This window comes from Cetorhinus maximus, chromosome 24, assembly GCF_964194155.1.
Source record: "Cetorhinus maximus chromosome 24, sCetMax3.hap1.1, whole genome shotgun sequence".
Classification (NCBI taxonomy): Eukaryota; Metazoa; Chordata; class Chondrichthyes; order Lamniformes; family Cetorhinidae; genus Cetorhinus; species Cetorhinus maximus.
The window spans coordinates 5,826,522-5,842,754 of NC_135902.1; the positions used below are offsets into that span (position 1 = coordinate 5,826,522).

General features: G+C 45.5%; 1 protein-coding gene across 6 annotated transcripts in view; it reads left to right on the forward strand.

The window, feature by feature from the left end:
- The window catches only part of qtgal (queuosine-tRNA galactosyltransferase), a 304,657-nt gene that overhangs the window by 79,958 nt on the left and 208,466 nt on the right, over positions 1 to 16,233 (forward strand). The window contains exon 1 of one of the 6 annotated variants that reach the window (XM_078570693.1): positions 6,541 to 6,648. The exons of the other annotated variants lie outside the window; for them this stretch is intronic. The gene's annotated coding sequence lies outside the window, so the exon portion shown is untranslated. Of the gene's footprint in view, positions 1 to 6,540; positions 6,649 to 16,233 lie in introns of those variants that run through there. 6 annotated transcript variants of the gene reach the window in all.

Consider the following 16,233-nt stretch of genomic DNA (forward strand, 5'->3'; position numbering starts at 1 on the left):
GTCTGGGATGACTCTTTTGGAACCCCTCCCTGTCTCCTGCCTGGTACGCTTCTCGTCTATGACGCTCTGCTCCCAGTCACATGATCTGTGTCTTTGCGCTGTTTCCTCTTGTACGTAGGCACACTGGGCCCGTCCTCAGCTTGAAAAAACTACAAAACACCACGTTGAGCAATGCACGGCCTGCTCCTAGTCTGTATATGCACAAAACTCCCAAGGCCGTTGAGACTTGGAGTTCCTGGCCCCCCTGCTCGCTGCTGAGGTAGGCCTGGATCTCCCAATTACTTGCTGTACCTGCGCGCTAACATTCTGTGCACAAGCGCACACAGATCCCCCTCTCCCGCAGTATTGGGCAGTCTCCATGTAAATAATATTCTGCTTTTCTATTCTTCCTACCGAAAGTGGACAACCTCTCATCCTCCCACGTTTCACCCCATCCGCCAAATTTTTGCCCACTCGCTTAACCTACCTCAATTCCTTTGCAGACTTTTTGTGCCCTCCTCGCAACTTGTTTTGCGATTCTATCATTGTCAACCAATTTAGCAACTGCCTCATCAGCAAATTTAGCACAGAGCAGGGATCAAACCCAAGGCCTTCCCGATCTGTATAGGTCAGTAACCAGTTCTCTGCGAAGCCACAGGAAGGGCACACGCCTAGTCAGCTGATAAGCATCTTTGTAAGTATCAGTGGAATTCGACATCTTCTTAGATTAGAAGATGGTGAATTCAGAGGTGGGATTAGCATATTACCAGATAGTGTTCTCAAGCTGTGGACGTAGTCAGGGTGATGTTGGTTGTCAGCAATAGGGCAAAGCAGTGAATGGACAGCACATTTTACATCCCCCCCACTGATTTATTTTTTCATGGGCTTCAATTGGAAAGGATCATTGAGCAGCCACTTCACCGTCAGGTCAGACGGCCTGAAGGTGCTGGGGATATGGTTCGGAGGGACCGGGGCCTGCGTTAGAAACTGGAAGGAGCAAGTGTCTATGGTGCAAAGAAAACTGGGCATTGTGGGTAAGAACCTAGTAATCAGGTGTGAGGTACTCTCGCTGTTGCTGTACGTGGCGCAGGTCTGGCCCATTCCAGACTCCTGCGCAATGGTGATCACCCGAGCCATCTTTCGCTTTATCTGGGGGTCAAAAATGGATCGTGTCCGCAGGGACGCGATGTACCAGTCTCTAGATAAGGGGGGAAAAAACGTGCCCAACATCGCCCTCATACTGATGGCCACCTTTGTGTGCGGCTGCATCAAGCTGTGTGTAGAACCTCGTGTCACTACATGCTGAGGTTCTACCTGTCCCCGGTGTTGCGAAGGATGGGTCTGGCCACGCTGCCGCGGAACACTCCAAGTAGTTGGACCGTGCCGTACCACCTGTCCCTGGTGGAAAAATTTAGGCAGAGGAACACCTTTGACCACAAGTCCATCAGGCAGTGGTTGGCATGTAACGTCCTAGAGGCCCTGCGGGAAAAGGAGAGTGTGGATCCTGTGGGATGGTTCCCCGAGCAGACTGTCAAAGTCATTTAGCAGAATGCCTCATCGCCAGAACTTTCCAACAAGCACCAAGATGTAGCTTGGCTGGTGGTGAGAAAGGCCCTCCCCGTCAGATCCTTCCAACACGCCAGGAGTCTCACCCCCTCGGCACGTTGCCCTCGAGGTGGCTGTGGTGGGGACGAGACCGTTGTTCACCTCCTTGTGGATTGTGCCTTTGCAAAGAAAGTCTGGAGAGAGATGCAGTGGTTTCTGTCGAGGTTCATCCCGAGCAGTTCTGTGACACAGGACCCTGTGCTCTACGGGCTGTTCCCAGGGACACACACTGAGACAAACATCAACTGCAGCTGGAGGATCATCAACTCGGTGAAAGACGCTCTTTGGTCTGTCCGAAACTTGTTGGTCTTCCAGTGCAAAGAGTTGTCCCTGACCGAGTGTTGCAGATTGGCACATTCCAAGGTCCAGGACTACGTGCTGAGGGACGCACTAAAGCTTGGGGCAGCCACCACAAAGGTGCAATGGGGAAAGGTCGCTGTCTAAGACCCTTCTGCCACAGCGCACCAAGGGACTGGGAATTGTATAGACCCCTCGGGCTGTACAGCTCACAATGAATGTATGCATTGAATACTAATTGTATTATAATTGTATTGAAGCACCTCAGAGTGCAACATGGTGGATGTCGATAACTCCAATCCCATTGCACTGTCTGACTGTCTGTAATGACCACATTGAAATGATTGTAATATTCATTGATTGTATTGAAGCTCCTCGTGATCCATGTGTAAAAGTTGAATCTGATTGCACTTTTTGTGATGGCGATTTAGAAATGTTTTGTAATGTTCTTCCAGATATTTTATGAATAAAGTATATTTTTCAAAAAAAAAATGTACCACGACAGGACAACTCATCTGGGCCAGAAATGTAGCAACAAGAAAAATATTTTCACAGCTTTTTGATTTTTGTCTGATATTCTTCACAGATTAATAGCTGTAGATGGATCCTTCACACTGAGAAACAAAAAAAAAAGAGGAATAGTTTAAGGGGAAATTCACTGGTCCTTCACTCCAAGGGAAACTGTCCTTGAAGGGAGAGAAAAACAGAAAATGCTGGAAACACTCAGCAGGTCTGACAGCATCTGTGGAGAGAAAAACAGAGTTAACGTTTTGAGTCCGTGTGACCCGTATGCACTGAAGAAGAATCAGACAGACTCAAAATGTCAACTCCGTTTAACTCTCCAAAGATGCTGTCAGACCTGCTGAGTTTTTTTCCAGCATTTTCTGTTTCTCTTCCAGGTTTTGCTTTTGCCTTTGAAAGGAGTGTAAGTGAAGAGGTAGGGGCTACCCGTGGTCTGAATTTCTCCCTTTGAGCACAGCTCCCTGCTGGGAGTGCCAGGCCAGGGAAATTATCCTTTATATCTATGTTCCCATTCATGTACAGTAGTTTTTAATTATCAATAAATGAAACTAAAATTACTTAAAATTAGCATGTTGGGTTAAAAAAAGTAAGTGTTGCTTAGCCAGACATATCAAGTTTTGTTTTTCATTTTCAGTATTTAATGACTATTTTCTTTAGTTATGGTAACCCTGCAGACAATGTTCAGTATTGAAATTAGTATCTGTATAGTGTAATAAAGCAGGTGGCAAATACAAGTTAGCAACACTGGTCATTCAGTTCAATGGCAAAGTCTCTAAGTGAATAGTTCTGTTCCCCAATGGTTTACTTTCAATATTTCCAAGCCGTGAATGGTGTATGACTTTAGAATCATCGAACTGGAGGAGAACTTGCAGGTGGCAGTGTTCTTATGCAGCTGCTGCCCTTGTTCTACTAAAGAGCCGAGGTTGGCCATTAGGGAGGTGCTGTCAAAGAATCCTTGGTGAGTTGCTGCCATACATCTTGTAGATGGTACGCACTGCAGCCACAGTGCCTAGTGCAGTGGGTGAACGTTTAAGGTGATGGATGGGGTGCCGATTTTAGATGGCAGCTTTGTCCTGGAGAGTGACGTTGGCACGGGGCCAGAAGGAGCAATGGCCTGAGCAGCGAGAGGCAACGGGGCCTCTATAAGGTCAAGAGGCTGGCGATCATGGACCACTGCAATGGCAAGCATTGGCCCGACCATGGGTGTATCTCAAGCAGTGCTCTAATCTAGAGATGAGCGAAAGGCAATGCTGGAGGCCCCCCGGTAGGTCCCGGGATGCGGTTGCTCACATCGGTCAGCTTCTCCAGGATGAGCTGCAGCTGCAAGGACTCTGGGGGGAATAATGCGGAGCTCCTGGCCTGCGTTGAGTGAACGGCTGTCCGGGTGCCATTTAAATATGGCGGCAGAACCTTGGACCCCGTGAGGTAACTGAGGGGCTGGTGATTTCCTACCCGCCCGGCCTCCACATTCGCTGAGCTCCTCATGGATGCATAATTAATGAGTTTACCAGTGGAACATCGCGCATGTTCAGCTGCCCCCTCCACCCAGCGGGAATCACACTGACTTTCATGCCTGCCACTGGACTTGGGGCGGAACCTTCTGATCTGGAGCCTACGATCCCAATTTACACTAGCGATGGAGATCAGTTTCACTCGCATTACAGCCATATATGCAAAACAGAAAATCAACTCAACACATTTCTTTAATGGGGTGTTTGTTTCCCTGTTATCTAGGTAGTTAATGAACTGCTAATGAAATAATATTCTCACCAATCGTACATTTTCAACCCACACTTTCTGTTGTAATAGAACAGGCATTCTGCCATTTCAAAGAGAGGTGCCAGCCAGTAGTTAGTTATGCAGTTTTGCCTTAGACATTTGGCCTTCAGGGACTTTTGATCACAATTTTGCAACAGTTATGACCGATTCCCTTGTGAATTTCATCTCTCCCTGGCTGTAATCTCACACCACTGAGCAGAGTTGCTCTTTCTGTTCAGTGCTGCCATTGTTTTCACAATGATACAATATTCACTGTAGGAGTAGCTCTCAACTGAAACTATTAGCGCGGGTAGGAACAGTTAGAATTCAATGCAAAGCCTTGTAAATGGTAAATGAAAGATCGGTTAAGCCTGAAATGTATACAGGAGGGCAGGTTACCTTGCATCAAACTGCAAAACTAACATCAACGAGTTATTGAAATTAACTAAGATAAATAGTGAAGAAGATAGTTTTCTTAGCCACCAGTTCTGTCGTAAGCTTCAGATGGTAATTTGGAAAGAGAGAGACCTTTTTTTGCAACTAGTCATCCTCCCAGCTATTCCATATGGTACAAAAAGATGGAACACACAAACTTTTAGTTCACCCAAAAAGGCATATTTCATGCGGCAAGTATCAAATGTCCTAATAGTCTGAGGATTGGAAATAAAAACAGAAAATGATGGAAAGGCTTAGCAGGCCTGGCAGCATCTGTGCAGAGGGAAACAGAGTTAACATTTTGGGTCCATTGACTCTTCGGAGCTCCATTAACTCTGGTTCTCGCTCCACAGTTGTTGCCAGACCTGCTGAGTCTCTCCAGTATTTTCTGTTTTTATTTCAGATTTCCAGCATCCATAGTATTTTGCTTTTATTTCGGTGGTCCTGACATTGGCATTGGTGGTCCAGGTCAGACCACATACTCTGTAGAGATTCCGCCTACAGGGAAGAAGGGGTGGGGGCATATTTGTCTGTTGGCTTTATTGACCTGGCCAATATTTATCACTCAACCAGTGTTACCAAAAACAGGTGAACTGGTTATTATCACATTGAACTTGTGTGCCAATTGATTTCCTACATGACAACAGGGAATCTTCTTCAAAAGTATTTCATTGTTTGTAGCTTTTTGGGATGTCCTGAGGTCATGAAAAGCGCTATATAAATGGAAGTTCTATCCTCTTCCTTTGATAATAGAGATCATAAATGGATATTCACTTACAAGTCATTTTGCTACAGTCAACAAAAAGGAATCCCCGCCCCCCCACAGCTACTCCACTCACTGTTGAACAAGTAAAGGGGGAAAGTAACAATACACAGCAGATTTGTTTCTTTTTTTTGCCTGTATGGTGTTTTTTTTATTTGTTCATGAGATGTGGGCATCGCTGGCTAGGCCAGCATTTATTGCCCATCCCTAATTGCCCTTGTTCAGAGGGCATTTAAGAGTCAAACACTTTGCTGTGGGTCCAGACCCGGTAAGGACGGCATTAAAGGACATTAGTGAACCAGATGGGTTTTTACAACAACCTGCAATGGTTTTGCAGTCATCATCAGACTTTTAATTCCAGATTTTTATTGAATTCAAATTCCGTCATCTGCCATGTTGGGTTTCGAACCCGGGTCCCCAGAGCATTACCCTGGGTCACTGGAATACTAGTCCAGTGACATTACCACTATCCCACTACCACCTCCCCCGTAGCTTTGTCTACACTAACCCAGAAACACAATTTAGAGACTGTAGCTAATTGCCTGCAGTTCCCTTCAGCAATACAGAAACTTGAAAGATAAAAACAAAAAGCTAAAAGCTACTGCGGATGCTGGAAATCCAAAACAAAATAAAAACAGAATTACCTGGAAAAACTCAGCAAGTCTGGCAGCATCTCTGGTTCTTGCCATGCAAGATGTGTATTGGGGTGGGGAAGCTGATGGTGGCATGATTCACTGAGCCACCAAGGTGAATTTGTGATGAGGTTGACCGTAGATTTCACCCCACTATTACCCATTTATTCAGTTCGGTGTCACCGGACAGATGGGAATGAGGAAGAGTCAAACCCAGAATCATTACAGCCCACTTTACGTCCGCCCAAAGTATTTAAAAGCCGGCCATTGGGATAATTTATGGGATTAAGTGGCCAAATTAGAGGGGATTAAATAAATAAGCGGGGGGAAACTTTCTCCCATCAAAGAAAAAGCCCAGGAAATGGATTAATGGCTCTCTCCCTGGTTTTCCTGTTCACTCAGACTGTTTAATTTTGCTACAGAATTCATTTCTTACAATTACAAGCTTTGAGCATGTTCGGGCTGGACCAGGCTGGCCCTGGCCCTAACATTTTCAGATCCACTATTCACCAGGCTGTGATTACAAGTTCAGTTTCTGCTGTTTAATACTAAAACCAGCTAGCTGCACTGGTGATAGCCACCTTGAACAAATGGGCTGAGAGGGGTAGCTAATTTGAGCATGGCATGTGCCCTGGCACTTTATGAAAAATATACGAGGTCAGTCATTTTAAGTTATACACAATTCCCTGCCAATGTGAGTGCAGGATGGCCAAGCCATAGATAAAATGCCACTTGCGTTTTGAGTTTTATAAATAGGAGCATAAAAGTAGAAGGGCCACGGAAATAACAAAATGCAAAAATACTACATGGGCGCTCGGTATTACCCCGACCCCTGCCTTCACAGGGTGGGAGAGGATCCGAAGTGTTAAAAATTAAAAGTTGTGAAATACAAAACCAACCCACCACCTACACGTCTGCGGCCATTTTTATGGCATGTCTGGGTCCCTTTTTGGAGAGGCGGGACATGTTATTGTAATATTTAAATGAGCCCCTATGGTGCAGTTGTGAACCTGAATAAAATGTAATAGTTGCTGGATTTCCCAGGGATCGGGAAACCAGGCAGTGAAGTGGTGGCGGGAAGAACTTATGGCAGGAGGCAAGTATGTTTTAGAGCAATGCTTGTGAGCTAAGAAGAGCAGGAATGCTCCCTCCGGCCCTGGAAGCAAACCTTCTGTAAATCATGGCCTCCCCTCACCGCTGCATTCAGTCAACCCCCACCCCACCATCCCCCAATCCCCCCCACCGTCAAATCCCAGTTCTTTCCCTCCCTCGCAGTTGCCAGGCTCTGATGCCGATTCCAGATTGGAAGAATTCCAATTGTTTTTCATCCTCCCGTTTATATTGAGGATTAATGCTAGTGTTTAGAGTCATTTGTCATGAGCTTGGCAATGTTGAATCAGTCAAATTTCAGATTTGGCAAACCACCTGAACTGAAGGGATTTCTCAAGCTGGTACCTGCCTGGAAGAAATGCAGCTTTCCCAACCCACACTCGGACAGTCTACCAATCCGGCCAGCTACCAGCCAGGGATCAAAGTGGAAAAATGGTACGAGTCCTGCATTCAATTTGGCTGGATCTCTACATCCCTGAGAGTTCAGCATTCCCTCCAAAAACCGTTCTCCCCACTCCCTCATCTTAAGGAGCATGGTCCATATACACTTTCAGGCACCTGATTTGTATAAAAGAGGACATTAAAGACATAGTGAGCAAACAACATAGGTTCATGGGAAAGATGACAGGAATGGGAATCTACAGTTATGAGGAGAGAATTGAAATACTGGGACTATTTTCACAGCAGCACAGAGGTTAGGAGATGATTTAGTTAACCTTTTTATGACCTATAAAACTATACAGCAGAGAAGGAGGCTAATTGGCCAGCAAGCCAGAAGGAGCTACCCAATTGGTCCTCCTGCCCTGCTCTTTCCAGTAACCTTAAATCTCTGTCCTCCAGTTACCAATCCTACTACCTTGGGAACCAGTTGCTCCTTGTTTACTCTCTCAAAATCCTTGCTAATTTTGAATGACTCTATCAAACCTCACCTTAATGTTCCCTGCCCCAAAGGAGAACAACCCCAGTTTCTCTAGTCTCTTTATGTAACTGCGTCTCTGAAGTCTCCATTCTAGTAAATCTCCTCTGCACCTCCTCTGAGCATTGAAGGCATGATTCCCCGAAGTGGACACAGTACAACATTTGGGGCCTAACCAATGATTTACGTTTAGCCTAACCCCCTCATCTATGCACTCTGTGGTCCTGTTATTTGCTGAGGTGCGGTCTCAGAGTGGTGAGGGCAGAGTTATGTTCAGGAAGGGCAGGTTTCTCCAAACAGTGTGGCCTTTTAAGTCAAGGGCACGTTTGAAATGTTCCTATTTTCCTTCCAGCTTCCTTGCCCGACAGTGAGCCTGGTTGGTGGTGTGTCAGAGAGTGGCACACTGTGGCACAAAGCTGTAGCAGTTGGATTTGGTGGTTGTGGTTGGCAGGAGGAGAGCTCACCATGAGGGCTGGGTATAGAGGGGCTGGGGAATGGGTTGGTGATTGAAGGGAGTGGGTAGACCTTGAATGAGTGGGTTTAGGTGTTTGCAGGCATTGGGTAAAGTGTGGATGGGTGTTGGTGATCACGGGAGAGTTTGGTGACACGTGGATAGAGGGGGTTCAACAATTACAGAGGGTGGGTGGAGTGTTGGGGCGGGGGGAATCAGTGATTGTGGGGGAGGGTGGGTGGGTACAGAGTGCTTTGGCTGGGGGTTGGTGATTGTGGGGAAATGAGAAGGGAGTATTTGAACCGTCAGTGATCCTGGGGAAAAGCTGACATGAGGGGATGATGCAGGGCATGGGGGTGGGGTAAGGGAAATGACAGATTGAGGGATGGGGCCGGGGGAAGAGATGAGGGAAATCAGGGAGCAACGGTAAGCATGGTGAGGGTGATCGCAGTGGAGGGGGGAGATTTTGGCGATGGGTAGGGGGTGTTTGGGATTTTCTGGGTACCTTATTGGACCTACAGGAAACATGCCTGTTCCTCTTGGCCCACAGGCAGTGCTATAAATAGTCTTACCTAATGGACCAGCCCTTTATCACCACCTTTTACTTACCTGGTTTCCCAAGACCAGGGAGACCCAGACAACAGTTAAAAATTAGAACCTTCGTTAAAATATGGGCACGGCTTCTCCTTGGAAAATTTCAATGACCGGCTTGCCTCTCAGAGTGGGTTAGCTGCACATGTTTGTTGAAACTGGAAGTGGTTTGAGGTGCGCTGGGACTGGGTTTGAAATTTCTTTACCAGTTTTATTTCCTGCCTGGCCCAAGCCCACCTCATTTGCAAGATTGAAATTACCACCTGGTCTCTGTTCATAAAGCAAAAAAAAAAATAAAAATCCCATTAGCTTTATAAAAAGTTTTAATCGCACGAATAGGGAAATGGCAGTGACCTTAAATTGATGTGTCAGTAAGGGAGGGGTGGCCGATCCAAATTTTATACCCAAAAATAAGGAGGTTGGGGTGAGGAGAATTTTTTTTACATACACAGAGCTGTGACAGTCTTTTTTTTAATCAGAGATTGTTGCTTTTATCGAGGGAAAGATCTTTTAAAGCAAAGGTAGATCCAAGCCTCTGAGGAGAGAGCAGAACAGCAAGATTGGTCTTGAGGATTACTACATGAACGTACAGCAAATACCTGATGGGCTGAATGGGCTATTCTGTGCTGTAAATGGCAATGGTTTTGTAAGTTAGTATTTATCTTAAACAGCCATGATGGAAAGAAGAGTCACATAGATGTTCCCCAAAAAAATGAGGAAGGAGATAATAGTTTAAGCTGCTGCCTCTCATAAATTCAGCACTGTCCTGCTCTTATCGTAGGTATTGCAGTACTCTCTGCTCTTTATGTACAACTTTTTTGGCTTCTTTACTAACTTTTCAACTTCATCTAATATAAAAATGAGTTCATTGAGGGTCAGAGGAGATCAGGCAGCAGGAAACTTCACTCTGCTCCCGTTTACACTCATTTGTTGAGGCCAAATATTCCAAAGGCAGAGTTTACTTGACTGTAGGGAATGGAGCCAATGGAGCCTAAATTCTTTTCATTTTATTGACTTGGTTTGAACAACAATCTACCCATTAAACGTGGTCAGCTGAGAGAGGAACAGCTGGGTTTATTTTACATGTAACAAAGAGGCAGTGGCCTAAGGGTTGTTCATACAATTGTACAGGACTTAACTTAACCATAACCAAAGTAATGGAGCCAAAGTGACTGGCAGAGCAGGGAATCTTTTAATTGGGAGGCAGCACACGACTTGGCTCATTTCAAGTGCCATTTATTCCGATGATTGATTTCTTTTTCCTGATGGTGCATCAGTTCAGTTCTTTTACTGTCATGATACTAACCTACTTCTGACTAAAGAAATATGCAGCATGCTGCTCCTCTGCCCTGTGGGTTTGCCAGCAACACTGAGTTCAGGTGGAGTAGCGTACAATGCAAGACAGAATTCAAGTCTAACTCGCTCTCAAAACAGGCCTCCTGTTCCAGTGCTTTCTGGAGCCACGCCTGCCCTCCTGGCCGGCCCGCTAGGAAGAACAGGACATTCTCAATTGCTACTGGTAGAGCCAAATGTCAGCTAGAATCCCCATCAAGTGAATTCAGGTGCAGTTTTCAAGCAGTTAAGGAGTTACATGCAAGTCACTTGAATTGACTTTCCCTTCTTTCTGGATGTTCGTTGGTCACTGTTAGGAACGGATTCCAGGCATTGGTCAGTACAGCTGATGAACCAACCATTAGGAGTTAATGAATAGTCATTGTTGGCTAGGTCTCGGATTTCCTTTCCTTCCTTTTGATGCCTTCAGTTGCCACCTTTCTAAATTGCTCCAGTGAGGCTGGGAAGGCGCTATATAAGGAGGAATCTTGGGTCAAACCTGATTTTTTTTTTTCATAACAGGAGAGTCATCCCTGACTCCCTGGTCAATATTTATCCCTCCATTAACATCACTGAAGCCGTATTGTTTGGTCCCCCTCACATTGCTGTTTGTGGGATCTTGCTGTGTGCCAATTGGCTGCTGTGTTTCCTACATTACAACAGTGACTGCACTTCAAAAGTACTTCATTGGATGTACAGTGCTTTTGGATGTTCTGAGGTAGTGAAATGCAAGCTTTTTGTCGACAGACCCCACGTTAGCACAGGACTTCGCCGTATCACCGGGACTCTTGACAGCTTCAGCTTTTGAGGACCAAGTGGCATCCTTGAATTCTCCATCTAATGTTCTTAATACAGGAATTCAACTAGTTTTCTTTTAAGTTAAGCAGGGTACAAATTGCTTGGCACTGATATTCAACATAGAACATTCTGCAATATTTCACAGCAGCACTATGTTACAATTATAAACCACTTCATCTTCGTGAAGTGATTTTTTAAAAATTTGTTCAGGCAGGCATTTACAGTTCAATTTGGCATCCCTCCATCGTAGAATGAGTATAACAAATTAAGCAGGAAACGGTATTGGGACAAAAGGAAACTATAAGTTCAAAAGGAACCAGAACAAGCTGAGGTGAGCCAAAATCAAAAGGTGTTTCTAGTGCATTTCTCAACATGCTGGATAATGAATGATTTGAGAGGAGGAAAAGATGATGCCGCTTTTCAGAATGACTTTTTGGATATGTACAGTGGATACACGGAACCCATTTTCACTTTAACCCCTTGATCTATTGTGTTTCCCCTCTTATATCTGTTGTAACCAAGCACTCTCCTTTGCTAAAGTGCTGTCATAATTTGGAACTTTGCACAGTGGCTTCATGCAGATACCACATCAACGGCCCTGATATTTAGCACTGGGTTGGGGGTTGGAAGGGAGCGCGCGGCGGGAAGTGGGGTCTGCCGGAGTGGGCCAGGGAGGGTGCGAGCGAGGCCAGAAATGGCTGAAGAACCCCAGCAAAGCTGAGAAAGTGGAGATCTAGCCAGTCTCAACAACAGGGCCTCATTAACGTTTTTGTTTGTCCGTTTCTCGCCCAATAGCCGTCCAAACAGCCTGACTGGCAAGCGAGGAGGAACACTGGCAGCAAGAGCCACAGGCAGGGGCCCTCAGGGACCGCCCTCCTAATCAGGTGGTGGAGGGGAGAGGCCTGGGATCAGGGGGACTTAAAGGAGGTCTGTGATTGAGTCCATAACTGGGAGGGAGGATCTGTATTTTCAGGAGCATCTACAATGAGTTTCTTTTCATATTGCACTTTTTAATTAATGAACTTTGTGTTTTCCACCAATGCAGCCTTCTGTCAGTGGGATTGAAACTAAGTTTCCCCACTCTACTTGCACTCCATTTAATCTTCTCCATCATCAGTGTTCCACAGCTCCCGTTATCTCTTCACTATTGCCTGAAAACAACCCACCTCAGAAAAGCCTTTCCAATGTTGACATTTTTTCTTTCCTTTTGCAGTCTAGGTTCCGAGGGAATAATGGCCCATGCAGGAATTCCTGCTCGTCTGTCAGCACCTCACTGAGAGGAGATCCCACTATGAGCAGCAAGACTGCAAAAAGCACATTTCGCTTTGCTTGTGGGGGAGGTTGGCAATAGGGGCTGGAGGGGGGTGGGGGGGGTGGTGGTGTGAAGCTGGTGATTGGGCCTTGCTGAGGCCGCAGGTTTCATTGAGAGACCTGTGGAAGAGCGCTCCTGCTCCTGCTGACCTGTAGGGAGTGCTGTAAAAGGCACTTAGCTTGTGGAGCCAGCAGCTCCTGCCTCCTTTTCACTGCCGAACTTCACAATCCCTGGGAAACCTCGTCAACAATAGCAAGTTCTAAATCGGGCTCCTAATTACACAGTGGAAGCCCAATTTCAATATGTGAATTGAAGTGTGCCAGCTCGCACATTAGGATGCTCAGAGGCTCTGATATTCCACGCAGTGAAAAAAAAACTCACGCACAGAAGGCTGGTGTAGCATTGTGTGTATTTCACTTTTTTTAAGTTGTGCCTTGACCTCCTCCTGCCCATCATGGGGTAGGCTGGGGGGTAATATCAAGGCCAATGTTTCCAATAGTGAAGTTAGCTTTTTTGCAGACTCTAATGTAACTCTATGATCAGAGTAACCAGTTATCTTTCTGGCATCCTTCACCTATCATACCATAAACAGGTAGTGAACTTGAGAATAAACAAATAAAAAATTTTAAGAAGTAACAAATCCACTCGGTTACAATCACTTTTAGCAAGGAACCATGCAATATGAGCAATGTCCCGCACCTCGTTTCACTCACAATAGCAGCAAAGAGAAATGTGCTTTTTGCAGTCTTGCTGTTCATAGTGGGATCTCCTCTCAGTGAGGTGCTGAAAGACGAGCAATAATCCCTGCATGGACCATTATTCCCTCGGAATCTAGACTGCAAAAAGTAAGAAAAAATGCCAACATTGGAAAGGCTTTTCTGAGGTGGTTGTTTTCAGGCAATAGGGGAGAGATAACGGGAGCTGTGGAACACCAGTGATCAAGAAGATTATATGGATTACGAATGGATTGGGGGAACTTGGTTTCAACCCCACTGACAACAGGCTGCATTGGTGGAAAACATACTAGCACATTAATTAAAGAGTGTAAAATGGCAAGACTGCCGATGCACCTGATAATGCAGACCCTCCCTCCCACTTACAGTCAAATAACCTTCCCTGTCACACCCTATCACCACTTGGGTAGTTCTGGTGCCAGTAACTTTAGCAACATAGAGGAAAGGACAAAAATAAGGAAGAAATGATCTGTAATATAGTGTGATTAAGAAAGAAAAGCAATAATTTGCACTTATACAGCATTGTTCACGACCTAAAAGCATTCCAAACTGCCTCATAGCCAATGAAAATTGATCGATTCCATAAAAGTAGGGATGTAAAATTACACAAGACTGCTCTTTCAAAAACCAGCTCAGGTACGATAGACCAAATGGCTACCTCCTGTTCTGTTTGCTTCCATGATCTCATAGCTTTTGAAGTGCAGTCATTGTTGGAACATAGGGAAATGTACAGCCAAATTTCACACAGCAAGATCCCACAAATGCCAATGAGACAAGTGACCAGATAATCCAGTTTAAATTGGATAAATACTGCCAAGGCACCAAGAGACTGACCCAGCTCCTTTTTGAATGGTGCTATGGAATTTTTCACTTCCACCCAAGATGGCAGACGCGACTTTGGTTTAAACATCTCATCTCATCCAAAAGACAGCACATTCAACAGTGCAGCATGGAAGTATCTGCCTGGTTTGTGAGCTTAAGTCTCTGGAATGGGGCGAGATTGCCAACACTAAGCCAAAGTTGGCACTCAATGAAATTAGCTTTAAAAGAATTTGTTGCATTCATCTTGCAAATGCCTTTACTATCTGATGGACAAAGATAGATTATGAAGAGATTATTTTACTGAGAGAACTGAACTGAATTGACTGAAAATGTCATATTGGTGCAAACAGGGTCCAAGTGTGCAATTTTATAAATTTTACTGAGATGTAGGCTTTCTGGGCTGAACCACCCCAGGCAAGTGTAAAATCAGCGGTGGGGGTTATTGACTGGGTCTGTATTTTGCAGTTTATAGAATATGAAACTCATGAAAGTAAATAGGTATTTCTTCACCCTCTCCATTGGCAGAGGCTCCCACGTTAAGAGAGCAGGCTTTGAAGATTCTCTCTGAAGTGATCCTGCATTGCACTGAGTCTGTGTAATTAGGCAGAAAGGACATCTCTGCTATAATCATCCCAAATAGGCACTTAAATCACACTTCCCCAAGTCTCCAGGCCCCTGCCTCAGAGCGAGGATTGATTTAAAATGGAACAAATTCACGAAATTGCCTTCTCGTTGTTTCAGCGAGGGCTAACACAGTGAAGCGCTGCAAAAGCCCCAGGAAATTATAAAAGTGGCTCAAGTCTGAGGGGTCGGCCAGCCCCATGTAGCAAATGAAGCACAGCTAATAATCAGGCAATCTTCCTTCATTATTACCTTTCTCGAGCACATAAGAAATGCTCCCATTTGCTGTCCCGAGGTTGGGGCGTAAGGAAGAATTCTGCAGAGAGAAGTTTCCAAACTCCTAACAATCTAGAAATAAACTCAGTTGACGCCCCTTCCTGAATGTAAGTTTCAGACAGAAGAACACCACCCAGTCATTAGCTAGGGTGACTCTCAGACCTGCTGCCTCAGGGAGTGACAGCCAGCATGCTGGGGTCTGGATTCTCCCTCTGGTGGATTCTTGGTCCCAGTCATGTCACTGCAGAGGCCAAGCACTTCCCCGCAGGAGGGGAATATGTCTGCATGCAGGACAGTTCTAATTCAGTGAAGCTCTTTTACAGAAGCTGTAATAACCCTGGCTATTAATAGCATCCCCGCCCCCCCACCCGCCTCTGCCTTTTGTTCCACATGGCCCTTGGAATGTATTACACGAGTGTCGCTGATCGAGACTTTCAACATCCTCAGAAATAGGAGTCATCATTTGAATCCACCCCTCTGTTTAAAAAGCAAAGGGAAGAAAAAAAATGAAAAGAGAAGACATTGTGGGGCTTTGAGGAACAAGCAGAGGAATGGGACTAATTGGATAGCTCTACAAGAGATCAGTGCGGTCTGCCAGAATTGCAGTTGGTGATTTCTAATTGCAGCCTAAGTGGGGTAAACCGACCTCAGCTAGCGTCTCTGTCAGTGGCAGTTAAGATCCTGCACTACAAAGATGCTGCAGTAGTGGTTTGGTTCTGACAGTCTCGTGCTCAATCTTCCGTTAATTATTAGAAAGCGAGTGTGGTGCGATGGCCAGAAGAACGTTGCAACCAGCACACCGCAGATTCTCAACTGGCTGACGTGCACTGGAAACAAACCATGGAAAACTGGGCCACAAGGACACTCAGGGACACTCGACTTGTGAAGGGAGGTCCCCCCGCAGTCAGTTCGTGGCAGCATAACATTTCTGGCAAACTTTTGCACAAGCATTGCTTCTAGAGAGAGATCATAAAGCGTTCGAAAATATGTTGGCTTAGCAATTTTGCATGAAATAGCAACAGAGGGAAATGCCCTCGGTGCACTTGCAAGGCCAGGTCAACAAAATCAGATCTTCCTTCCCCCTTGGAAGCAGTATTATACATGCCGCTAAATGTTTCAAAAATGCCATTGCTTTTCGTCATAATGAGCATCTTGTGGGAGGTGTTGCGGGTTTGTTCAAGGCGCTCAGGAGAGTGTGACCTGGCCAGTGTCAAGCAGGAAGCAGCGATGGCAAACGACGTTCATGTCTTTGGTTTGAAAATGGAGCTGAAACGGAAAC